Here is a 27,969-nt window from a genome sequence, read left to right as displayed (position 1 = left end):
TATAGGATAGAAGAAATAAGGCTCAAAATTTTGTTACAGAGTCTCTTTAAATGCGAAAAAAACACATGTGAAAAAAATGTTCAGTTTTCCATACTGAAAGTAAGTGTGAGCCCTCCCCTGCACCTACATGGTTGAGGAAGCAGCCTGACGACTGAGGAAGTCAAGCCGCCTGATAATGTTATTTACCCAACAGTTTAAATAGTTTTTCCCATGTATCCTACACCCTTTATTGTTTATGGTTTACAATCTACAGTTTGTTACAGTCAGGGCTCTGGAGAAGGTACAAAAATCATCCGACTCCGACTGCTCAGTTCATGAAACCGCCGACTCCGACTCCAGGTACACAGAATTGCTCCGACTCCTTGACTCCGACTCCACAGCCCTGGAAACAGTCACATTGAAGCGTAGTGCCTGCAATTTCCATTTACGCCTCCACTGGTCCCTGGACACTGTCTAGTGCTGGGAATACACAATGAGATTTTTTTTTTAGTCTATTTACAATCCAATCTTATTTCTGATCAATTTTCTTATCTTTTCTTATCAATTTCCATTCACTTCTATGAGAAATTGATCAGAAAAAAAACTATCGAAAATAAGATCGGACATGTTGGAAATTATCCATCAAATCATCTATCTGCTGAAAAAACTTATGGTGTATTCTGTGGATATGAATTATGCGTTTGTGCAAAAAGCTTAGCAAGTTAGAGTACTGCTTTAATATTACTGTTTTAGAAGCTTACAGGAACATTAGGGTGATGTTTGTCAAGAAGTACAAGTGTAGGCGAGAGTCTAATGTATGTCTACACGCCTGCTTTTTGAGGAACCTTGTACTGCTGTCTCTATTTCTGTTCTTTACAGGAAATGAGTACGTGACAGGAACTGAGACGAGGCATGCCCAGAAAGAGGAAGCATCATGCTACCAGGAGAGATGAACTGGCCTCAGCTAAAAGGGACATATAAGGGAATAATGCCTGGACTCCGGACAACTACTGACCAGATGACAACGCCTTGATGGCGTCGCCTATGTAGAGACTGAGGGACTATATAATGAGGGGTGGGACAAGAGGGAGACCACTTCTCTTGCTGGTGGAGAGAAGTATCTCTCAGTCTCATGTTAACCAGATTAGAGAACGCCACACGTGTGTAATAAAAACTAGGCTTTGATTGTGACAATTATAGTCTCCCCTGGTGCTTCTATAGTGGAGAGGCTGTAATTACTTCCACAATTCCCAGCTTAATACCTTGTTCATGCCCTCTATATATCCTGCCTGGACTACTGCAACACCCTATCCGGCCTCTCTCAAGCGCATCACCCCCCTACAATCCATCATGAACACAATAGCCAGTCTTATCTACTCCTCCAAGCACTCCATCTCCATGACTCCTCTATGCAAAGCTCTCCACTGGCTCCAGATCTGCTTCAGAATTAGCTTCAAGATCATATGCCTGGTCTACAAATCAAGTCCTGCCCGACCTACATCTCTGACCTGGTCAGCAGCTACTCACCTGGCTGTGCACTCCGGTCCTCTAACGACCTCCTCCTAACTCCCACATGCATCTCGCACTCCCATGCATGACTACAGGACTTCACTAAAGCTGCCCCCATCCTGTGGAACTCTCTCCCACTGCCCATCAGGCTTTGCCCTCCTTCAACAACTTCAAGCAAGCCCTCAAAACTCACCTCTTCAAGAAGGCCTACCGCACCTCGCAGATGCCCTAACTACCCCGGCCGAGAACATCTTGATACAGCCCCCCTCCTCATAATGGGCCTGATTCACAAACCGGTGCTAACCCAGTTAGAGACTTTAGGCATGAATGATAACCATTGCACCATGCTGGTTAAAAGCCAGTTTAGGCGTGGTAAGTTTAGGTGCGATAAGTTTAGGTGCGATAAGTTTAGGTGCGATAAGTTTAGGTGCGATAAGTTTAGGTGCGATAAGTTTAGGTGCGATAAGTTTAGGTGCGATAAGTTTAGGTGCGATAAGTTTAGGTGCGATAAGTTTAGGTGCGATAAGTTTAGGTGCGATAAGTTTAGGTGCGATAAGTTTAGGTGCGATAAGTTTAGGTGCGATAAGTTTAGGTGCGATAAGTTTAGGCATGATAAGTTTAGATAAGTTTAGATCGCTTGCAATGTCCCGCACGCAAAGCAGCTCCATTAAACTTTATGCGAAGTGCACCAGACTTTGCTAGCGCAAAACTTTTGATCAGCTGTGCACTGCGGTGCTAACCCAGTTGGCGCTTAAACTTATCACGCCTAAACTTATCATGCCTAAACTTATCACGCCTAAACTTATCACGCCTAAACTTATCACACCTAAACTGAGTTTAGGCATGATAAAGGGCTTTTCACCAGCGTGCTAACTGTTAGCACCGCTTTGTGAATCAGGCCCATTGTGTTACCAATCTCTCTATTTAGATTGTAAGCCTGTGGCAGGGCCCTCCCTCACTGTGTATCCTACCTGATTATGCCTCCTGCTCACAGAATAACATAAACTTGAATTGCTGGCACTACTACTCCAGTGCATGATTTGGCATTGTGTGTCTGTCTTCCTGCTTATTACCTGTATTGTGTTCTCTATCACCCCTATTATCACTGTCTGCAACCTTAAAGTGTACCTGAGGTGGTTATTAGTAGAAAAAAAAAGGGACACAGAGGCACGTTCCCATCTAAAGGACACACCTCTGAGTGCCCTCTGAGCCATTGACAGCCCGCCTGTGCTGAGCTAGCCCCCCCCCCCCCCCCCTCCTGCATCTGGCAACACGAGATTGTCAACAGATTAATGGGAAAGGGGAGTCCATTGTCCATTGTAAGAGAGGAATTCCTACATAACACCCCTTCCCCATTTCTAATATCCTCTCTCTGGCTCTCCTCTTCCTGCTCCCACCCAGCATTCCAATCTCTCATGGAGGAAAACACAGACATGTTTTTGCAGCACTGTGACCCCAAAGGTCACAGAACCGAGAGCAAAAGGTGATAGGAGTAGCGGGAGAGGTGGCAATAGTCACTACCTGATCCAGCCACCCTCCTGGTTCAGGTGGTATGCATTTTTTCTTTTTGTGTGACTCGGGTTCTCTTTAAGTATTGTCCAGGGTACTATATAAATCCAATTAATAATGAAAAGTTAACCCTTAAGGCCCCCAGCTCCATCCACCTCCTTGTCTATACTGCTCCTTCAGTTTGACCATCACTGCACAACCTCTCCCTCTTTCCTAGATTAAGAGTTATACTATATTGCTGTATGGGTTAACGATTTTTGTGAACTCTCTGGTATCACACAGGAAAAGTACCACTGCAAGGTCTGTAACCCTCAAGGAGACCTCACACAAGTAATACATGTCATGTGGTCCACTACTTTATCACTGCACAGATTTACTTTGCAACACATTATTAAGCAATATTACCATTCTCTTTATACAGCTGAGGGTTAGTTGATACAGCCCTAACCATACTACTGTATGTTTCCCAAGTTGAATGATTAACTAACCTAGATAAGACCAGTAAGCACCTGTAACTACTTGGCTGCATAACTTAAAGGGAACCTGAAGTGAAAAGATTATGGACGCTGCCATATTTATTTCCTTTTAAAAGGACAACTGAAGTGAAAAGGATATGGAGGTTGCATAATTTATATCCTTTAAAGCAATACCAGTTGCCTGGCTTTCCAGCTGATTCTCTTCCTCAAATACTTTCAGCCATAAACCCTGAACAAGCATGCAGCAGATCAGGTGTTTCTGACATGAATGTAAAATCTGACAAGATTAGCTGCATGCTAATTCATGGCATGATTCAGACAATACTGCGGCCGAATAGATCAGAAGGGCTGCCAGGCAACTGGCATTATTTAAAAAGGAAATAAATATGGCAGCCTCCATATCACTCTCACTTCAGTTGTTCTTTAACCACTTGACGACCATAGACTTACATCCCCCTAAAGACCAGGCTATTTTTCACCATACAGGGCTGTGCAGCTTGGTCAGGGTGCTGCACAGCCCTGCAACTTAGCACACAGCTGCATCTTGTCTCCTTTTAGTGTCCCTAACAGGACACTATGATGGAGGTCTCTGATCGCTGCTGCGCTTTTTTTTTTTTTTTTTGAGCTCTAAAGGGAGGTCTTTCCCTCCCTCCCTCTCCCCTGTGCCTTCCTAATCGCCAATAGGCGGCGATCGGCACTTACCCCCGCCTCTCATAGGCATCAGCCTATGAGAGGGCGCCGTCTGACAGCCAATCCGGGGGACAGCCTGTGTCAGACGTACAGTGCTGCAGGAGATTGCAGTGCTGTACAAAAGGTAAACAAAGGGGAATTACTTCCCCTTTCGGGGGAAAATGGCCTGCTAGCCGTGATTGCGGCTAGCAGGCTGATCACAGGTACCCGCTCCGTGAAACAGCAGGGAACGATCGCGCATGCGGGCGGCCGTTCCCTGGGAAACTGCAGCCCCAGGACTTGACGCGTTAGGCGGTCCTAGGGCTGCTGCCGCGTTCACGCACATTGGCGTGACGCGGTCGTTAGGTAGTTAAGCTGGCCATACATCTAGCGATATTGCAGTCCAATCGACCATCCGATTTGATAATTTTATCGAACTGAATGTAAATCGGTGCTGTAACAAGCATGGACAATTGACGATTAAACCAATTTTGGCCCAAAACTGGTTAAATATATTGATCGAGCATGCTAAAAAATCTCAGGTTGACGTGGCAGCACGACGTGTAATATTGCGACGACCATGAACACCCGACCGCAGTCCCCCCAAAAGTAAATGTGTCCTCCGGTGCCCATGTTGCGTAATATGTTGGCGCTTTATAAATACAATAAATAAATAAAATTGTAATCTCATCTGCTCCAGCTGCAATTACTCCCAGCCTCGTTTGCTCTATGGGCTTGATTCACAAAGCGGTGCTAACTGTTAGCACGCCTGTGAAAACCCCCTTAGCACGTCTAAACAAGCTTTTCGCGCGTAAAACTTTACACGCGCACTGCACAGAGCACAGGGTGCTCCACGCGAAGTGCCCATTAAAGTCTATGGGACTTAGCGCGTGCATAGACTTTGCTCGCGGTACTTAGCGCGCGATCTGATTGACAAAACCGGTGCTAACCTACTTAGCACCCTGGTTAGCGCGCCTAAAGACTTTAAACGTGCTAAGTAGGTTAGCACTGCTTTGTGAATCAAGCCCTATATGTCTTATGCTCATATAAGGGAAGGAAAATGTGAAACATTTAAGCATATGGCATTCTTTACTTACCTGTGCAGATATCTACAGATGATCTTTCTGCTTTGATATTCGTCATAATGCCACCCTCCTCCATAGATGGCTGATGTGTCTTCATATATGTCTGTTCTTCTTTTTTAATTGTCCCCATGTCCCCTTCCTTTATAGACTGCTGATCACTCCTCACATACGTCTCTTCTTCCTTTTTACTTGTCCTCATCATGTCACCATCCTCTATAGCCTGCTGATCACTTCTCACATACGTCTCTTCTTCTTCCTCTTTACTTGTCCTCATCATGTCACCATCCTCTATAGCCTGCTGATCACTCCTCACATACGTCTCTTCTTCTTCCTCTTTGCTTGTCCTCATCATGTCATCCCCCTCCATAGCCTGCTGATCACTCCTCACATACGTCTCTTCTTCCTCTTTATTGGTCTTCATCATGTCACCCTCCTCCATGGTCTGCTGATCTCTCCTCACATACATCTGTTCTTCTTCCTCTTTAATTGTCCTCATGTCACCCTCCTCCTTAGACTGCTGATCACTCCTCACATATGTCTCTTCTTCCTTTTTAATCGTCCTCATCACATTACCCTCCTCCATATGCTGCTGATCACTCCTCACATATGTCTCCTTTTTAATTGTCATCATGTCACCTTCCTCTATAGACTGCTGATCACTCCTCACATAAGTCTCCTCTTCTTCCTTTTTTATTGTTCTTATCACATTACCCTTCTCCATAGACTGCTGATCACTCCTCACATACGTCTCCTCTTTAATTGTCCTCATCATGTCACCTTCCTCTATAGACTGCTGATCACTCCTCACGTACGTCTCTTCTTCTTCCTCTTTAATCGTCTTCATCATGTCACCCTCCTCCATAGACTGCTGATCACTCCTCACATATGTCTCTTCTTCTTCCTCTTTAACTTCAAGTTTTACATCAATCGGTTCTACACACAAAAGCCACAAAACACAGAGAATGACATCTTTAAAGTGTGCCTGAAGTGATATAAAAGTTATAAGAAGGCCACATCTGGATTGGAATATGGAATTCAGTTCTGGGCACCACATTACAAAAAAAGATATTGCAGTTTTAGAGCAGGTGCAGAGACGAGCAACAAAATTGATACGTGGGATGGAAGGTCTCGCTTACCAAGAAAGGTTAGATAAACTGGGTTTATTTAGTCTAAAGAAAAGACGCCTTAGAGGAGATCTAATTAACATGTATAAATACATCAGAGGGCAATATAATAGCTTGGCGGATGAGCTTTTTGTCCCTAGGCCTTCTCAAAGGACTAGAGGACATGATCTGCGCATGGAGGAAAAACGTTTTACCCATTTATTTAGAAAAGGGTTCTTTACAGTAAGAGTGATTAAGATGTGGAATGCATTGCCACAGGAAGTCGTTATGGCAAACTCTATACCTGCATTTAAAGGGGGCTTAGATGCTTTCCTTGCGTTGAAAGACACCCATGGCTACAATTACTAGGTTATGCCTAATGATGTTGATCCAGGGATTTTATCTGATTGCCATCTGGAGTCGGGAAGGAATTTTTCCCTCTTGGGGCTAATTGGACCATGCCTTGTAAGGGTTTTTTCGCCTTCCTCTGGATCAACAGGGATATGTGAGGGAGCAGGCTGGTGTTGTACTTTGTACTGGTTGAACTCGATGGACATATGTATTTTTTTCAACCAAAATAACTATGTAACTATGACACTTACATCAGTAGTGTGAAGCCTGTGGATAATCCAGAGGCTTCCCCGGTGCTCGTTGAGCTCTCCGCTCCAGTACAGGGTCCCTCTGAACATATTTCACAGAGGATTTTGAACATGTTCTTGTGGCCACACCCTCATGCATGTATGAGCAAAGCCGTACTGAGCATGCTTGAATACAGACTGCACATGCCCAGTAGAGCAGAGGCAGTCATGTACAGCTTTTTCTTCAAAGCATGAGCAGTTTCTTGCTACTCGGCATGTTGGCCCTCACTCACACATGCACAGTATGGCTGCTCTCTTGCTTGGATAACAGCACACTCATGGAGAAGAAGAGGGGCCCAGGCAGCAGCAATGGGCTCAGGAAGCCTCGGAGAAGCCTCTGTACCATCCTGAAGATTCCAACTACTTAGGTAAGTATCTAATGCTTATTTTGACTTTACTCACAGGTTTGCTTTAACACAAAAACCACTAATGAATTTATATTCTGTTTTAATCTCTTATTAAATATTAGAATATTAAACTCTCAGTTCCAACTACATGATAATAGTAGTTATCACATGGCCCCAACTGGCCAAACCGATTCAAACCTGCCAATCTACTCAGCATACAGACCATCCAATCACGTGGATACAATCAATGTGCCGGAACAGCTGGGACTGGGCATACAGATAGGCCAGGAGGGAATGCATGGACACACATACAATTCCTATGCACAATTTTATGGGAAAAGCTGCTACCACCACCTTTAAATTATAAGGGAAAAGGTCCCTTCTGAGCTGCAGAAAGGAAACCTAATAGGAACCTGACACACAAAACGATTCAGTCACCACTCAGACTCATCCTTCACAAATGATATATATATATATATATATATATATATATATATATATATATAGATAGATAGATAGATAGATAGATAGATAGATATGCAAATCATAGACTCTACCTGACATTCCCACTGCCTTCCCCCATGGTGAGAATAGCTCTCAGGCAAGCACTACTGTTACTGCAGGAACTTTCTTAGAAACTCCTTCTGCTCCATGGATTAGGGCAGGGCTGGGTAAAATATGGCTTGAGGCCCGGATCCAGCCCGTTGGTGTTTTTCACATGGCCTATCAATAGAGGGCCAGTTTCCTCTGCTCTGCTCTCCTCCCTTCCTGCAAAGTTCCTGCAGAGTTGCAAGCTTGCTTAACAATAGTTTTAACTCTTACAATTGCACTTTCCAGTGGTGATCTTCATGGCAAAGGTAGAGTCATGTGACCAGTCAGTGCGTACCAGCGTGTCATACGACACCGACATCGCTATAGAGATCACAACTGAATAGTGCGAAATGGGTGAGTTAAACCTATCAGTACTCTCGCTTGTAACTCTGCAGGGTAAGATAGAAGCCGGGCCGGGCCAAGGCAGAGGCGAAAGAGGCTCCAGCAGGGGCGTAGCAATAGGGGGTGCAGAGGTAGCGACCGCACCGGGGCCCTTGGGCCAGAGGGGCCCCGAAGGGTCCACCCTCTATCACAGTATTAGCTCTCTATTGGTCCTGTGCTGGTAATAATCACTTCTACAGATGCTTTGAATAGTAGTAATCCTTAACACACTGTTCCCAATCCCCTTCTTGCACCTCTGACACTGTGGTTGTCCTGGCAAGTTTTGGTGCGCTGTATCAATTGCTATGTATAAAGGTCTTGGGGGGGGGCCCTAATGTAAAACCTGCACCAGGGCCCACAGCTCCTTAGCCACGCCACTGGGCTCCAGCCTCAGGGCGCAGTGTAGGAGGGGCGCACAACTCACTCAGCTATCATTTCCCTATTGTGTTTAAGGCAAAGAGAAATAAGAAAAGGGGATACATAGCAGTGACTGCTAGCCAGATAACTAGATATTAAGGTGTTGGGGGGGGGGGATTGTTGGGGGGCCCGGGCACCTCTTCGTCTAATAGCAATCAGTGGATGACGGCTGGGGGTGGGAGGGATGAGGAGGCGCAATTTGGTGTCTTAGCCTTGGTTGCTGGAGGACCTTGTCCCGATTCTGGATGGAGGGAGGAGAGGCAAGCAGCCTGCAGCGAGAAAAGCCCACCCTGCATTAGGGTTATTATAAGAGATAGTACATGGGGGTGATAATGATAGAAGCCCCCATTGCTGTGTGCAGATTGGCTCCTGGGAAGGAAATCACATTAGAGTGTGTATATAAGAAGATACAGTGTGTGTGTGTGTGTGTGTGTGTGTGTGTGTGTGTGTGTGTGTGTGTGGTTCGGGGGGGGGGGATAATGATAGAAGCTCCTATTGCTGTGTGCAGATTGGCTCCCGGGAAGGAAATCACATTACGGAGTGTACATAAAAAGATACAGGAGACATTTCCCTGTGTTCCACAGAAGGGGACACAGGGGCGATTGCTGTAAATAGAAATTACACTATGTTATTACCTTCTCCGCTGAGCTGTCAGCAACGTCTGCTACTTACTTCCACTCTGGTATAAGTGCAATGTTCCTCACACGTCAGATCAGGAGAAAAATACGGAAACTGCTGCTTCCGATATGATTCTTGTTACAAGTGGCACCATCTTGTGGTCAGTACCGGAACTGTTACCTAAATTCACTTTATTGAGTGGATCAGCATGGAGGTACTTCCGTATTATCCCGTTTGGAAAGTTTTGCAGCTTTTTGTTAAAGTTCTGTTTGGCCCTCCAGGAAGATCTAACCATTCTTGGAAAGCTGAAAGTCCCGGCTTTCTGTTGCACCAGTTCCCGGTTCGGTATGATGCTCAGTTCCCAAGTTAAGGGGTTTTGAAGGAAGAGTGTCCCCTGAACTTGGGAATGGGACATCACAATGACTTGGGACCAGTGGCGGCTCCAGCTTTAGATTTTTGGGGAGGCTCAAAGGGGGCACGAGGGCTGGCAGGCCGGGCTTGGGGGGGGGGATTTGCGCCGCGGCGAAAAATTGGGCGTGGTCATGATGTCATGTGGGCGGGGCTAACTGTAATGTAGTTGTACCAGCTAACGTAGTTACATGGAAAAAAAAATGAAGTAAACGCACATAATGACAGACAGCGTTTCCCCATTAAATGCACATAAGAGACAGCTTTTCACCATTTAATTCACATAATGATAGACTGCGTTTCCGCAGTAAATGCACATAAGGGACAGCTTTTCACCAGTTAATGCACATAATGATAGACTGCGTTTCCCCAGTAAATGCACATAAGGGACAGCTTTTCACCAGTTAATGCACATAATGACAGACAGCATTTCCCCAGGAAATGCACATAAGAGACAGCTTTTCACCAGTTAATGCACATAATGACAGACAGCCTTTCACCAGTTAATGCCCATAAGAGACAGCTTTTCACCAGTAAATGCACATAAGAGACAGCTTTACACCAGCTAACGCACGTAATGACAGACAGCTTTTCACCAGTAAATGCACGTAATAACAGACAGCGTTTCCCCATTAAATGCACATAAGAGAGCTTTTCACCAGTAAATGCACGTAATGACAGACAGCGTTTCTGCAGTAAATGCACATAAAGAGACAGCTTTTCGCCAGTTAATGTACGTAATGACAGACAGAGTTTCCCCATTAAATGCACATAAGAGACAGCTTTTCACCAGTTAATGCACATAATGACAGACAGCGTTTCCCTAGTAAATGCATGTAATGAGAGACAGCGTTTCACCAGTTAATGCACATAATGACAGACAGCCAGTGTCCCCAGTATATGTAGTCAGGCTAGTGATGGTGGGCTGGGGGCCCCAGGGCAGCTCAGGCCTGGCCAGGGCCGGATTTAGGGAAAGGCACCCGAGGCTGGTTCCTAGGGCACCAGAATGTTTGGGGCGGGTGGGGAGCCGCCTCTGCCATTTCCTATCCCCACAGTTTCCACAGACCGTTGGCAGTTCCAACCACAGCCGCCCGCTGTGCACACTGCTGCCTGTCCGTGTGTGTTTGCAGCCAGCGGGCGGCTACAGAGAGGAGTCTGGGGAGGAGTGGCAGCGCTGTTACAGTGGCCAGTCAGTCTGCAAGGAGGGACACAGCAGCTGCGCCTGCACGGAGATCTCTCACGCTGCTGGGGCTACACAGATAGCAAGCCAGAAACCCCCCGGGCTCAGTCAGGCAGAGAGATCTCCGTGCACAAATCCACAGGGCCACAGCAGCTGTTTGTCCTTCTCACCTCCCTTCCGAGTCCCGACACAGGAAATCAGTGGGGAGGGAGCGATCAGCTGCTCGGATGTTGTGAGTGGAGCTCACATGGTGGGAAGAGCCGAGGCAGAGAAGCATGGCTCTGGGTACAGCTTTCACCATACACAGAAGAGAAGAGGAACCTCAGTGCAGGAAGTTGGAGGATCGGATTACTGGCTGGGAATACTTCTGCATCCTGTGACTACTGCAGCAGCTGCCAGCTTGTGAGTTCCTGCTATGCTTGTAAGTAGCTTCTGTGACTGCATGCTTGTCCCCCATACCCCTCTAACCACTGCCCCTAGCATAGGGTGACCATATTTTGATTTCCAAAAAAGAGGACGATCACAACAGCATGTGGGCGTGGTCATGGGTGGGGCCAAATATACAAGACCTTAGCAGTGTGCTGTTCAACTTCGTGGGCATGGAGGGACGTTTTTTTTTTCCAGACCACATGGTGGAGGGCCGGCCAACCACAAAATGCAATCAGATTCACAGAAGAATTTCCCACAAAATGCAATGAGATTGGCAGCAGATTTCCCCACAAATGTGCGGACAAGGTATATGTCCGCAGTATAGGTTAGATAGGAATATGGCCCCAGTATAGGTTAGATAGGAATATGGCCCCAGTATAGCTTAGAATCTCAGGCCTTTATGCTCCCACAGGCTGGCCACACAGCAGAGTGACTTCACTGCTAACTCAGGCCTTTATGCTCCCACAGGCCGCCCACACAGCAGAGTGACTTCACTGCTAACTCAGGCCCTTATGCTCCCACAGGCCGCCCACACAGCAGAGTGACTTCACTGCTAACTCAGGCCCTTATGCTCCCACAGGCTGGCCACACAGCAGTGACTTCACTGCTAACAACTCAGGCCCTTATGCTCCCACAGGCTGCCCACACAGCACCAGCGTGACTTGAATCAATTCACTGACAGACTGAACTCAGGGCTCAGGCTGTGCTGCTGAGCTGCTCCCACAGGTCACACACAAACAGCACCAGTGATCAGCCCAGCGTGAGTCCCACTGAACTCAGGCTGTCTCTGGCTGTCTCCACCCCTCTGCTCTGCAATTTGCTCTGTCTCAGTGGATGGGGGCAGCTGGAGGTGGAGCAGAGCAGCAGGAAGGGATTGACTCACTGCCTAGCCCGAGGAAGAGCCGTTTGAGTCAGGAGTCAGGAGCTGAATGAGATGAGCCGAACACTGGGAGCCCAAGCTGCAGAAGAACAGCTTGCAGAGAGAGAAGATCCACTGAGGCTGAGATGAGCCAAACACTGTGAGCCAGCGACAGAAGAACCACTTGCAGAGATCCACTGAGGCTGAGATGAGCCGAACACTGCGAGCCCAAGCAGTAGAAGAACCGTTTGCAGAGAATCTCTGCAAATGGTTCTTCTGCCTTGGGCTCGCTGTATTCGGCTCATCTCAGCCTCAGTGGATCTCTGCAAGCAGTTCTTCTGTCGCTGGCTCACAGTGTTCGGCTCATCTCAGCCTCAATGGATCTCTGCAAGCAGTTCTTCTGTCTCTGGCTCACAGTGTTCGGCTCATCTCAGCCTCAGTGGATCTCTGCAAGCTGTTCTTCTGCCACTGACTCGCAGTGTTCGGCTCATCTCAGCCTCAATGGATCTCTGCAAGTGTGTTCGGCTCTCCGGACAGATCAAATATCCGGGAGGACAGCCCGGACAGGTCTGAAAAAGTGGACCTGTCCGGGCAAAAGAGGACACATGGTCAGCCTACCCTAGCACCACTCCATATCATGCTCCCATCATGCCTCCCTCCCACTCCACAGAGGCACCACTGTTCCCAGCATGCCCCCCAACTCCTTAGAGGCTACACTGTGGTTCAAGCATGCCCACCCCCACTCCATAGAGGCACTACTGCTCCCATCATGCTCCCCCTCCCACTCCACAGAGGCACCACTGTTCCCAGCATGCCCACCCCCACTCCACAGAGGCACCACTGCTCCCAGCATGCCCACCCCCCACTCCACAGAGGCACCACTGCTCCCAGCATGCCCACCCCCACTCCACAGAGGCATCACTGCCCCCAGCATGCCCACCCCCACTCCACAGAGGCACCAGTCCTCCCAGCATGCCCACCCCCACTCCACAGAGGCACCACTGCTCCCAGCATGTCCCCCCACTCCACAGAGGCACCACTGCTCCCAGCAGGGGCGTAGCAATAGGGGTTGCAGAGGTAGCGACCGCATCGGGGCCCTTGGGCCAGAGGGGCCCCGAAGGGCCCTTCCTCAACTACAGTATTAGCTCTCTATTGGTCCTGTGCTCATAATAATCACTTCTATAGATACTTTGAATAGTGGTAATCATTAACAAACTGTTCCCCATCCCCTTCTTGCACCTCTGACACTGTAGTTGCCATTGGCAGGTTTTGGTGCACCGTATCAATTGCTATGTATAGAGTGCTTGGGGGGCCCCATTGTAAAAATTGCATCGGGGCCCACAACTCCTTAGCTACGCCACTGCGAGTCCCAGCATGTCCCCCCACTCCACAGAGGCACCACTGCTCCCAGCATGTCCCCCCCACTCCACAGAGGCACCAGTGCTCCCAGCATACCCACCCCCACTCCATAGAGGCACCACTGCTCCCAGCATGTCCCCCCACTCCACAGAGGCACCACTGCTCCCAGCATGTCCCCCCACTCCACAGAGGCACCACTGCTCCCAGCATGTCCCCCCACTCCACAGAGGCACCACTGCTCCCAGCATGTCCCCCCCCCCACTCCACAGAGGCACCAGTGCTCCCAGCATACACACCTCCACTCCATAGAGGCACCACTGCTCCCAGCATGCCCACCCCCACTCCATAGAGGCACCACTGCTCCCAGCATGCCCCCACTCCATAGAGGCACCAGTGGTTCCAGCATACCCACCCCCACTCCATAGAGGCACCACTGCTCCCAGCATGCCCCCCTCCCCACATCATACAGGCACCAGTGGTTCCAGCATGCCCCCCCCCCCCACTCCATAGCGGCACCACTGCTACCAGCATGTCCACCCCCCCCTTGTAGAGGTACCCTTGCTCCCAGCATGCTCCTCCTCTCCAAAGAGGTACCACTGCTCCCATCATGCTTCACCCTTCACCCCATAGAGGCACCACTGTGCTCCCCCCCCCCCCCAATAGAGGTACTGCAGTTCCAAGCATGCTCCTCCTCCATGTAGTATTGGGTTGACTGGTGTGACTCCCTGGTCTCAATTCACATTGTAGGAGGTCTGGCAGCCAGCTCCGGGGCCCTGGGGGACAACCCGATACTATAAGGAGACGGAGGGGCATGCTAGGAACTGTGGTGCCTCTGGAAGGGGAGGAGCATGCTGGGAGCTGTAGTGCCTATGTGGAGGGGAGGCGTATGATGAGAACGGTAATGCCTTTATGGAGGGGTAGGGGCATGCTGGGAGTTGTGGTACTATAGAGGAGGGGACATGCTGGAAGCTAAAGTGTCTCTATAGAGGGGGGCATGCTGGGGGCTGTTTGCAGTTTGCCCCTATGGAGACACTGACCCTGGCTAGACCATTTATTCTTACCCTACCCTGGCAGATACCCCTTAGTAGTGGGGAGCCTCTGGACATTCTCTAGAGCCATACCTCCCTATACCCCACTATTCTAGTGCTGTATCCCTCTCTGGACGAATAGGTATCTTCAGTACACAAGCGAGACCGTATCTGTACTGGGCATGTGCAAATAAGGTCCGCACATGCCCAGCAAAATGAAATGCATGGAGGAAAACAGCTACGTGCCTTAGTTCTACTGGGCATGCACCAAACTCACTTACGCATACCCAGTTTGGACATACTTGTCCTCAGCCACGCTTGCACAATAAAGAAACCTATTCGATCAGAGAGGGACCCACTGCTTAATGGTGGGATATAAGAGGGGGGTTATTGTGTTTTGCATTTGTGTATTGATATGGTTGGGGGGGGGGGGCGGCTGGTGGCAATGGGCCTAGGGCGGTAAAAAGTACAAATCCGGCCCTGGGCCTGGCGGGAAGGCCTCAGGCCTGGCTGGTGGGATGGGGGGCCCAGGGCAGCTCAGGCCTGGCTGGTGGTGGTGGGATTGGGGTCCCAGGGCAGCTCAGGCCTGGTGGGAAGGCCTCAGGCCTGGCTGGTGGTGGTGGGATGGGGGGCCCAGGGCACCTCAGGCCTGGCTGGTGGTGGTGGGATGGGGGGCCCAGGGCAGCTCAGGCCTGGCGGGAAGGCCTCAGGCCTGGCTGGTGGTGGTGGGATGGGGGGCCCAGGGCACCTCAGGCCTGGCTGGTGGTGGTGGGATGGGGGGCCCAGGGCAGCTCAGGCCTGGTGGGAAGGCCTCAGGCCTGGTTGGTGGTGGTGGGATGGGGGGCCCAGGGCACCTCAGGCCTGGCTGGTGGTGGTGGGATGGGGGTACCAGGGCAGCTCAGGCCTGGTGGGAAGGCCTCAGGCCTGGCTGGTGGTGGTGGGATGGGGGGCCCAGGGCACCTCAGGCCTGGCTGGTGGTGGTGGGATGGGGGGCCCAAGGGCAGCTCAGGCCTGGCTGGTGGACTGGGGCCCCAGAGTCAGGCCTGGGGCCTGGGGGTTGTTGGTGGTGGTGCTGCTGGTGCTAGGCTCAGGAGGCCTGGGGGGGCTGCGGCAGAAAGAGACAATTTGGCAGTTGACTGGGACTCTGGGAGAGGAGCCACCGCCCACCGCACCCACCTGGAGTTGTCGCGGAGTTCCGAGTCCTCCTGCTCCTGCTGGCTGCTGCCTGGCTAGCCTGGCTGTGTCAGTGTGTCAGCCAGGTGAGGTCCAGAGGGTCCAGAGAGTCCAGCCCCGCTGCCGCTGTCCTGTCCATGTGTCGGTGGCGTGTCTGTGTCAGTGTGACACACAGTGACAGGCAGCGTGACTAGCCCGGCCACCCCGCAGAGAGAGTCTGTCTGTGACGCAGACACTTTTATAACGCGGCGCCGCTATACTACGCGGCGCCGGCGAGTTGCCACCCACCACGACGTTACCCCTGGGGCGGGCCGCGCTCTGCATGACTCACTCAGCTGAGCCTGCGCCCGGCCCGGCCCAGGACAGATGTCGGCCGGCCGGCCAGCCAGGGTGGGTGGGTCCGTGGGATCGCTGCTGGGGTGGGTGCCAGCCCAAGCTCTTGCCCAGTCGCCCTCCTCCCAGACTTCAGGCAGCCCTCGCTCACTGCAATGCAGCTGAGCCAGGTCGGGTCGGACACAGCCGGCGGCGGCGGGGGGGCTTTGAGGGGGGCTAATGAGCTGCCAGCTGGGGCTTAAGCCTGGGTAAGCCCCAGCGTGGCGCCGCCACTGCTTGGGACCCAGCGCAAAGGAAATCCGGGACCATCAGCTTTCCAATAATGGTTAGAACGGGCTAGGGGATCAAACAGAACTTTAACAAAAAGCTGCGAAACTTTCCAGACGGGATAATACATAAGTACCCTTTATTATTATTTAGTATTTATATAGCACCGACATCTTCCGCAGTACTGTACAGAGTATATAGTCTAGTCACTAACTGTCCCTCAGAGGAGCTTACAATCTAATCCCTACCAGAGTCCTATGTCTATTTTACAGGCATGGGCAAACTCGGCCCTCCAGCTGTTACGGAACTACAAGTCCCACAATGCATTTGCCTTTATGAGTCATGACTGTGGCTGTCAGATTCCTGCAATGCATTGTGGGACTTGTAGTTCTGTAACAGCATTCCTATCATGTAGTGTATGTATTGTTTTCTAGGGCCAATTTTAGGGGAAAGCCAATTAAACTATCTGTATGTTTTTGGGATATACAAACTCCTTGTAGATGTTAACCTGGCTGGGATTCAAACTGAGGACCCAGCGCAGCAAGGCAAGAGCGCTAACCACTACGCCACTGTGCTGCCCAGCGCGCCACCTGCTTAGTCTTCATCATGCCTTACACTGATGAGGACCAAGCAGCGTGAAATGGATTAGTATGGTTAGTATGGCTATGTAAAGTTAATGACCACTGGTAAAAATGGTTAATATTACGCAATTTTTATACAGCTTTGGGAAGAGCCACAACGCAGCACCTGACCACTTCATTTATGCCCCCTCCATACAGTTTCTGATAGTATTCCTGTGAATCTGTGTGGATGGTGCCCTTGTCATCTATCAGATGAATAATGTGCTCTAGCTGGAGTCTGCCAGACTTGTTACCAAACTTAGAAAAGGTCCAGTTATACCTGTCCTGCCATATACCAAAGGTCCAATACCGCATTGGCATCAAACCACACCTGTCTAGTGACATCAGTCATGTATGCTACATAGTCTAGATAGGTTAGCCTAGCCACGGCTTCAGAATAATCTAAAAAGTGATCTTTCTTTTGTCTGCTAACGTACTCCATGAATGATCTCTCACCGTGGAACCAACTTAGCTGCCGCCCAGAACAATACTACATCTGGCAATGTGTTCCATATAGTTTCTGGCATAATCTAGTCACCAGATCTAAAGCTGATCTAAGAAATTCTAACCATTAATGAAGAGACTAAAGGTAGCCATACACTAGTCGATTTGCCATCAGATTCGACCAACAGATAGATCCCTCTCTGATCGAATCTGATCAGAGAGGGATCGTATGGCTACCTTTACTGCAAACAGATTGTGAATTGATTTCAGCCTGAAACTGTTCACAATCTGTGGTGGTGCTGCCACCGCTCCCCCCCCATCCCCCCCCCCCCCCACATACATTACCTGCTCCGGCTGGCGCGACTCCCCCCCCGGTCTCCGCTGTCTTCTTCTCCGCTCTGGTCTGGTCTCCGGGACCGGCGGGCTTCACTTCTTCCTGTCTGGGGGAAGTTTAAACAGTAGAGCGCCCTCTACTGTTTAAACTTCCTGCCGGGACAGGAAGAAGTGAAGCCTGCCGGACCCAGAGACCAGCGCGGAGAAGAAGACAGTGGAGACCTGGGGAGTCGCGCCGGCGGAGCAGGTAATGTATTGCAGTTGTATTGCGTCAGTCGTCGGGCACTCGAACGCTGCTAGCGACGCGCTCCCTACCCGCGGGTGATCAACGGTAATTTCCCGCATGGAGCGATCGACGGGACCAATCTATTTCGGGATGAAATAGATCGAAATTTAGCGTTGGCGTTAACGATTTAACAGTAGATTCAATCCCAGTGATCGAATCTGCTGTAGAACGGCGGGGAATCAGCCTAGTGTATGGCCAGCTTAAGAAATCCCCAATGCTTAAACAATTGTCTGGCTGCAGTGGGGAGCTGCGTCCCAAGAGACACTGTGACGGAGCCCCAATTCAATAGAGCTAACATCATCCCCAGGACTCAGCTCCTGAAATATGATTCAAAACTTATTGCTTTTATTAATGGCTAACACTGTACAATATTCTACTGGGGCCTGGTCAGAAAAGACAATATTAGATATCTCTTCCACCTCTGCAATATCTCCAGGTTCTGTACCTACTTGTCTTGACACCCCTAAACTCCTCATCCATGCATAGGCAACTTTAGAGGGGGGTTACTGATGCCCTCAGACCAGGGCAGGTGCAGTGTCTGGGGACAGGCACAAGTTTAGACACCAGAAAGTCTGCAGGTATCCTGCAGCCCACAGCGCCGTGCTGCAGCCTGCACTACGTTCCGCCCCACCCCCTTTCTATCCCAGCTACAGTTGAATTTGGATGTAGCAGCATGTGTACAGAGCATGGAGCAGCTCTGGGGAACTTGACAGAGCACAGAGCCAGGTATGAGCACAGCCCTATGCCCTTGCTGTGTGGTAGTGAAAAAGGAGGTCGGGACCTTGTAGAAGGCTTCACTTCCCCCTTCATTACAGATGTCAGCAGTGCTCATTATTATCCGTATTCACTAATTATGCTGCAGTGGTCAATGCATACCGATATACTTACAATCACCTGACTTCTGTAGTGATAGGAGAAGAAGCACTGAGGGAGGTCTGGATGAATAAGCCGGCTGAATACTTCCTGGTCCCTGGTTGATCATGTGATAGCCTTCAAAAATCCAATTACCAATTATCTATTTCTCACTGAAGGGTGTGTCTTGCTCTCCCCCATGTCTTTCTCACCCTCTCTCCCTGGTATATCATCTCTCCTCTTTACCTCCCCTCTCTCCTCCACAGTGCAATATGTGTATAATTATCTCAGAATGCCCCAGTAAAATAGAATTTTGCAATCCTGGCCCTCACCTGTTCCTGTGTAGCCTCTGATTCCCTTTGTACTGTGTCTTTCTCTCTACTACTCTGTCCCATGTGTCTCTCTGTCTCTCCCATTCCTGTCTCTCACACTTCTCTCCTCTTCCCCAGAGACACACTGATACTCACTCATGTCTCTTTCATTTTAGTGTCTTTTGCTTTCCTCTCTCTACCTTTACCCCACTCTTCTCTTTCTCCCATTCTACTGTTTCCATCTTGCCGCACTGACATCTTCCGCACCACTTTGCAAAGTACATAGTCATGTCATTGACAGTCCTCAGAGGCACTCTCAATCTAATCCCTACCATAGTCATAATCTAATGTCCTTCCCAGGGCCGGCCCTAGACTTTTTGCCGCCTGAGGCAAAATGTAAAAAAATCGCTGTGGGTGGGGGGGGCACCGAGGTGGAGGGGTAGCGGGCAGGAAGGGGGTATTGGGCCTAGCGGTGGGGAGGGGGGTCGGATCCCCCCCTCCCTCGCCTGGGTCCCTCGTTCTGCGCTCCCCTCCAGCTGTAAATAGTTAAGTACCAGCGTATAGATTAAGAGGCAACGGGCGGGGATCACTCACCTTTACCACATTCCAAAGTGCGCTCCACTGACGTCACTTCCTGCAACGCCGTCCACCACTTACAATACAGTGGGCGGCGTTGCAGGAAGTGACGTCAGTGGAGCACTCGCTGGAACGTGGAAGAGGTGAGTGATCCTTGCCCGTTGCCTCTTAATCTATACATTGGTACTTAACTATTTACAGCTGGAGGGGAGCGCAGATCGGGGGACCCAGGCGAGGGAGGGGGGGTCCGACCCCCCCTCCCCACCGCTAGGCCCAATACCCCTTTCTGCCCGCTACTCCTCCAGCTCGGCGGGCGGCCCCCACCCACGGACAGGCAGGTGCCGCCCCCCCCCCCCAGATGTGCCGCCTGAGGCAAATGTTTCACCCCGCCTCATGAGCAGGCCGGCCCTGGTCCTTCCATATTATCATATTGTGCATGGCGAGAGCGAGCCTTCAGGAATCCTCCCCTCCCCCCCCTTGAAAATCCTGGGTTTGCCCCTGTAGTTCTTGTTGCTGCTATTTTTGACTATGACTATATACGTTGGTATACAACCTTATTTTGGATCTTGATTGTGCAACACATTGCCTTGCTAGCAATTATTATTGTAAACCTGCGAGGTTAGGGGAGATAAAAATGAGATACTTACCCAGGGAGGGGTCCTCCAGAGGTTTCTCCCGTTCTCCACCGTAGCACACGCTTGGGCTTAAGCACAAAAAGCCAAGTCTGGTGGGGTCCTGCTACTTGGCACGCATGAGCCATTGACATGACCCACTGGAGGAGGTCAGGAGAAGCCTCTATTGAGGTGAATAACCCTTTGGGGCACTTATTTCCTCATAAGTTTTCTTAGCTGGTGGCGTGTGCTTCATTGCATGGGGAAGGAGTGTATGCGCCATCTGGACGTTGCGCCCCCCATGCTAATTTAAGTGCCCTTCAATCATCACCATGGCCAATTTACAGGGAGGCAGAAGGGGGCATGTCTGGGGCATGTGAACTCACCTGCATATAGCAGACAGTTTAGGTACTGTTGTTTTCTGGGCAGAGGAGGAAGAATGGAAGGGTTTCTACTGGGGGTACTTTTTTGATGTGCTTGTGTTTTTTTTTTTTTTTCACTGTACTTGTATTAGCAGGAAACACTTGCAGGGGTGTTTTTGCCTGCGATTCCCAGGTCTCCGTCATAGTGCAACCATGTTTCCACATGTGATTTTCAACGTTTGTGCCTTGATTTTCACATGAGGAAGTATACATTATATGGTTAATTGCAAAAGGGTGTGTTGTGCGGGAGAAAAAGCAGAGAACTTAAAATGACAGAAAAATGCAAATAGCAACCAAATGCTATTCTTGAGTGGGGCCATGGCCAGTGCAGCCGATTCCAGAAAATGTGTTCCCTGTCTAACTTGATCGCATTTTCATGTTTGTATATACTGTAGCTATCAGATTATTATTATTATTTGATTTATATAGCGCCAACATATTACGCAGCGCTGTACAATAAATAGGATTACAGACAATGATAACAGGGGTGACAGAACAATACAGGTAACAGACCATAGATACAACAATACAGGTAATAGCAATAAGATACACAACACAATGCAGATAATAGTACAATGCCAGATCATAAACTGGAATGGTAGTGGTAAAAAATTACCAGTTCCAAATTCTGGGTAAAGTGCACACAGTCAAGTATGATACACAAGGGGAGAGGGCCCTGCCAAAGGCTTACAATCTAGAGGGAGGGGCTGGTGACACAAAAGGAGGGGGTGCATCAAGAAGTTATTGGCAGAAAGGATTAGGATAGTGTTGAGTTGATGTAGGCCTCCTTGAAGAAGTGAGTTTTGCGTGCTTTTTTAAAGGTGTTGAAGGTGGGATCGAGCCTGATGGGCAGTGGGAGAGAGTTCCACAGGATAGGGGCAACTCTAGTAAAGTCCTGCAGTCTGGCATGGGAGTGCGAGATGCATGGGGTGGTTAAGAGGAGGTCGTTGGAGGAGCGAAGTGGGCGGCCAGGTGTATATCTGCTGACCAGGTCAGAGATGTAGGTTGGGCAGGACTTGTGTATGGATTTGTATGCCAAACATAGGATCTTGAAGCTGATTCTGAAGTGAATTGGAAGCCAATGAAGGAATTTGCGTAGGGGAGTCGTGGAGATAGAGCGGTGGGAGGAGTAGATGAGTCTGGCTGCTGCGTTCATGATGGATTTTAGGGGGGGATGCGGTTTTGAGGAAGGCCTGACAAGAGGGAGTTGTAGTAGTCCAGGCGGGAGATGATGAAGGCATGGACAAGGAGTTTGGTAGTGTCTGGGGTCAGGAAAGGCCGGATCTTGGAGATGTTGCGTAAGTGGAAATAGCAGGCTCTAGCTACGGTTTGGATGTGGGGGGTGAAGGAGAGGGCCGAGTCCAGGGTGACACCCAGGCAGCGGGCTTGTTTGGATGGATGAATGATTGTGCCATTGACAGTGACATAGAGGTCAGTGGGGGGTGAAGCAGCACGGGGCGGGAAGATTAGGAGTTCAGTCTTATCCAGGTTTAATTTTAGGAACCTGGCAGACATCCACGATGAAATAGCTGAGACCAGAGGATACCTTCTCCATGGTGGTGGTGAAGAGGTCAGTGGTATGGAGGTAAATCTGGGTGTCATCTGCATATAGGTGATAGTTGAAACCCAGAGAGGAGATGAGTTTTCCGATGGAGGCGGTGTAAATGGTGAACAGCAGGGGACCAAGAACAGAGCCTTGGGGGACCCCAACTGAAAGTGGGAAGGAGGTTGAGGAGGAACCATTGAAGGAGGTCTTGAAGGAGCGATTTGAGAGGTAGGAGGAAAACCATGCTAGGGCACGGTCTTGGATACCCACAGATTGCAGGGACTGGAGTAGCAGGGAGTGATCAACAGTGTCGAATGCTGATGAGAGGTCTAGGAGGAGAAGGATAGTGTATTTTCCTTCGGCCTTGGGGTATACGTTTAACTATGATAAGGAGTAGAATAGATCCAGGGATGAGGCCTATGTCATGTGAATTCCTTTTGGTGATAAACTGAATCAAAAGCAATAACATTGTTACTTCCATAGATTTGGTACCAAAATATTTTCATACATTCTGTACTTGTAACAAACAAAACAAAAAACAAAACAAAAACAAAAAACCCAAAGTGCAATAATTTAATAGAATACATCAATTATTACCTTAGTTACTCATCCTTTTGAATATGTATGCCATAAGGGTATATTACTGATATTTTTGCAAAAAAAAAAGGGGGGGCTTGTAATTATTAATACGCAAAGTACAATAAGGAAGAAAAAAAAGAAAAACACAAAACAGCAAAAATACACCTTTATTTTCAAATAAAATATTGACATCATACAGTGCAAAAAACTAGACATAATTTAGATGTTGTGACAACCAGGACAAATAGACAAATACAATATGCTCTATTCACAAAATGTCTCATAAACGACTTATCACCCAGTTGATAAAAATAACCTTTCAACAGCTTTACAAGCAAAATAATTGCTCAAAGTAAATTGTTCCTGATTAACTTAATTTCAATATTACTTTCCTTACCTTAATTATATTAAATTTGTGCTCTTTGGGAGCTTACAAATGTAACATAGATAAGGTGAAAACAGAGGAAAACGTGAAAAAGCTTTATGGATCATGCCCAATGAGTGTTTTTTATCTACAGTAGCATTATTTATTTTAAAACTATAGTGATTGAAAATGGAGAAATTGTGTATTTTTTTCCTTAGTCTTCCTTATGTATTCTTTTAAAATGCATAGAAAATAAAGTAATAACTAAAAAAAAAAAAAAACTACCTACAAAAAGTATAATTTGTAGCGAAGACAAGATATAGATCATTTAAGTGTGATAGGTAGTGCCACGGGTTGATAGGGCCAGCACTTTCATCTCTAGGCCAAGGGAGGGGGGAATTTTGGTTTTGGTTTTCTAACAGGGTTTAGTAGACAACATCGACAACTAGAAAACGAAATTAAGAAACATTGGGGAATATTGAAGCAAGACCCCACGCTAAAAAGTGTTGTCCCCGATAAGCCCAAGTTTTTATATCAGAAGGCACCCAATTTGAAGCATTATTTAGCCCCCAGTTGTGTTAACCCCCCCCCAAAAGAGTAAATAACCCCTGGCAAACTGATGGATTTTACCCATGCAGAATGTGCCGGGCATGTGAGGAGGGGTTAACTGTTAGAACAAATACTGTACTATCATATCATACGGGAAAGACATTTAAAATCTGAGGTTTTGTTACCTGTCGCACAAAATATGCCGTATATCTAATATGGTGTGAGTGCGGACTTCAATATATAGGCCGCACTACTAGGGCACTATACAAAAGATGGGGTGAGCACTTGTATAATTCGGGCAGAGGTTTTAAACAGCATAACCTATCCAAACATGTCGGGGAAGTTCATAATTCATGTATTAAAAAAATGAGAATTTGTGGGCTTGAAAAACTAACTCCTGGATGGAGGGGGTGTAACAGGGAAAGATCTATATCACAAAAAGAAACACAGTGGATTCATAAGATGAACACACTAACACCTAGTGGGCTTAATGTGGAAATAGATCTAAATTGCTTTATTAGTAACAGTTTGTAAATGTAAAAGGAAGCGTTATCCACACTGCTCCCTGCGCAATTAGCACATTACTGGTGTCATTTGAAGGTGAACAAGAAATGACAAAGCTTATACAGTATGTGTGGAATAATTTGTTTATGAAGCCCTATGGTGGAGTAGATATTCAGGTGATTTTATGTGAAGACATTGGAGATGTATGTAATGGTGGCCATACATGGTACAATTTTTTCATCCAATCTTACCCTTTCTATGTCGTATAAGGGTAAATTAAGTGAATATACTGAAAGGATAATTTAGGCAGTTCACTTATGTTACATAGAAATGGTAAGATTGGATGAAAAAATTGTACCATGTATGGCCACCATAAAGGAGATGCTATAAGTGATCTGCATGAATTTCATACATTTTTTTCTTGTTTTATGTTATAAGTGATTTGCATTGTTTTTATACATTTTTTTTAGCTAATTCCCATCTTATATAAGCTTAGGCATACTGCTCTTCACTTAAGGGGATGGTCTAGTTATTGTTAATAGAGTGTAAGGGTCACTGAGCATGTCAGCGTGTGACCCGAGCGCATGCGTGAAACAATTCGTCCTATTTTGGATTGATATGCTGTGTATGGGCATTGGAGTGCCATTGAAAAATCGGTGTGACCGCTGCGCTGTTGTGCGCGGGTCCAAATGCTGCTCCAATGTAAAAATGTGGCATGTAAGCAGATTTTTATCCGCTTCTATATACGCATGCGCAGGACCCCAATTGAGCGAAAGAGAGGTTCTCTATTGGTGCTGTGTACGCAGGTGTGGAGGCAGCTAGCGCGCAAGAACAGTGTGCTAACCGTGTAGGAGGTATTTAATGGACGTCACTCTCCGTGGCTCTGTAGCCCCTGATGAGTTGCTAAGGCAACGAAACGTTGGGCGGAGCCACGGAGTGACATCAGATACGCGTGCTGCCGGTCGGATGCGGCTGGTTCATACACGCGGGAGCGGTTTGAACTTTTTAACTTTCCTTGCCGGGGACAGACTAGTGTACTGGGGGCATAGCTGTCAGCGCATAGTGGCGCACTTTTGGATGAGTGCAGCTCACTAATAGCATGCCCTGATATATGTAAGACTAGTCTGGCGGCTGCTTGCCACCGTTAAAGGCACAATACATGCTAATAGCCTGTTGCTATTGTTAATATATTTTTGCACAATAAATATTTTTATACGCTTTTACGCGATGTGGAGCATATCTTTTTACAAACAGCAATAAGAAGACCAGGTGGAGAGTAGAGATGGGAAGTTCGGATCTTTTCAATGATCCGGATGATTCGAATCGGATCATTGAAAAGAACCGGATCTTTGATCCGAATCTCGGATCATTTTACAGGGGAAGCATTCGGGGGTGAAATGACTAGCAGGACAGGAGAAGGGGAGGGGGGTGGACACACAGAGAAGGGGAGAAGATGGACAGAGGGCAGGGAGTGGACAGAGAAGGGAGGAGGGAAGCAGAGAGCAGAAGTGTTTGTTTGCACACAATACCCACATGCTGCAATCATATGCTTTACATATATTTCACCTATATGCTCATCTGTATACTTTCCATGCGTCGCACAGTAAAAGAAAGCATTCCCCAAAGCATTCCCAGAAGTAAAGTGCAGCTGTTTAGAGCAGAGTCTGGGAGGATCATATTACGCTGCAATCACAGTGCCTGCAAAGTTACTGAGCTGTGCTGAGCCAAAAGTTTCCAATGTGATCACTGTGCACAACTAGGAACAGACAGCCTGTAATGAGCAGCACATTGCAGCCAGTATGTGTGCTCTACACATGTCTGGCAGTGGCACCCATGTCCCCTCTACCTGTCCCTGCAAGGCTGGCTCCCATCCAACAGAGCGATCCATCTCTGCTCTGCTTCCAGGACCCCGCTGCCCGCTGAGAGGGGGCGTGTCGCTCCTGGCCCCGCCCCTTTTGCGATCCGAATCACTCATTTTGATGATTCGGATGATTCGACTCACAAAATAGATTCGGATCTTTGATTCATTCATGATCCGGACAACACTAGTGGAGAGTAGCCAGAGAGGCTGTGAGGTGGCCAATACCTCGGACGCTGATACGGGCTCGGAAGGCCGCACCATTTGGTGAGTCTATGCCTGAAGGGGGGAATCCCCAAATGCACTGAATGTGAATTGCTCCCTTATGTGAAGATTATATGAGCGCCTACCTAAATACCATAAAAGACTGTCTAAGTGAAATACACACTGAGGAGAAGAGCTCCATTAGATGTAGTCTGGACTGGACACTCTGATGTGTTTTATGCGTTTTAATATACCAAGAATTGCATATTAAGTTTGTTGTGCATGAGCGCAGTATTTGGTATATTTTTGTATAAGTGATAAAGTTATTGCCAAGTGAGCAATGAAAGGTGAAAATTGTTGTTGCCAGGAAGGGAAAAATGCATGCATGAAATAGAGATGTGAGGAAAACTCTCTCTCTCTGCTGTTACTGTGTGAATCACATGAAACTGTGAGTGAGCGCTGTTCTGCCACTCTGATTTAGCTGCTGTGCAGATAAGCTGTTCTTTATTGCTCTGCATGTATGCAAGCATGCTGTCCTGTGCATCTGTGTGAGTGTGTGTCTACAGTGTATCTGTGTATCTGTGCTGTGCCCATTTCTGCAGTGTCTCTGTGTATCTGTGCTGCGTCTGTGTATGCAGTGTCTCTGTGTATCTGTGCTGTGCCTGTGTATGCAGTGTCTCTGTGTATCTGTGCTGTGCCTGTGTATGCAGTGTCTCTGTGTATCTGTGCTGTGCCTGTTTGTGCAGTGTCTCTGTGTATCTGTGCTGTGCCTGTGTATGCAGTGTATCTGTGTATCTTTGCTGTGCCTGTGTATGCAGTGTCTCTGTGTGTCTGTGCTGTGCCTGTGCGTGCAGTGTTTCTGTGTATCTGTGCTGTGCCTGTGTATGCAGTGTCTCTGTATCTGTGCTGTGCCTGTGTATGCAGTTTCTCTGTGTATATGTGCTGTTCCTGTGTGTGCAGTGCCTCTGTGTATCTGTGCTGTGCTTCTGTGTACAGTGTCTGTGTGCCAGTGCTGTGTTGTTTTTGTGTGAGCCTGTGTGTGTAGCGTCTGTGTGTGTGCCACTCTAGATATTTTAGATAGTTTTAAATACTGAAGGAGGTGAGGGGATGGATATAGGGGCGCAGTGACGTGGGATTGAGGGTATAGGAGTGCAGTGATATGGGATGGAGGGGCACAGTGATTTGGGATGGAGTATATAAGTAGGGATATCACTGTGATAAGTAGTGATAAAGTTATTGGGGAATCAATGGGAGGTGAAAGTTGCTCGGATGCATACGTTAAAACAACAACGTAGGCAGAAGAGGTTAAAGGAAATCTTAAGGCAAAATAAAAAAATTTAACTTACCTGGGGCTTCTTGCAGCCCCCTAGACTCATCCTGTGCCCACAACATCCATGCTAGTCCCTCCGATAAGCAGCAGGGGACCCCCACAAAGCAGTGCGGGAGAGCTCTGTGCACGCGTAGCATGTGAAAATTGCTTCTGCGCTCCTTGCCGCAGGAGCACATTTAGGGTGTGCGCAGCTTGTGGCAGCTTGCGACCAGCCAGCTTTGC

At 48.4% G+C, this 27,969-nt stretch overlaps 1 pseudogene; it reads right to left on the bottom strand.

The window, feature by feature from the left end:
* Positions 1-27,969, bottom strand: part of LOC137537034 (zinc finger protein 850-like) — a 55,581-nt pseudogene that overhangs the window by 11,488 nt on the left and 16,124 nt on the right.

The sequence above is a fragment of the Hyperolius riggenbachi genome, chromosome 10 (assembly GCF_040937935.1).
Source record: "Hyperolius riggenbachi isolate aHypRig1 chromosome 10, aHypRig1.pri, whole genome shotgun sequence".
Lineage (NCBI taxonomy): Eukaryota > Metazoa > Chordata > Amphibia > Anura > Hyperoliidae > Hyperolius > Hyperolius riggenbachi.
The sequence above is the reverse complement of the archived record's forward strand: the minus strand, read 5'-3'. Positions and strand labels throughout refer to the sequence as shown.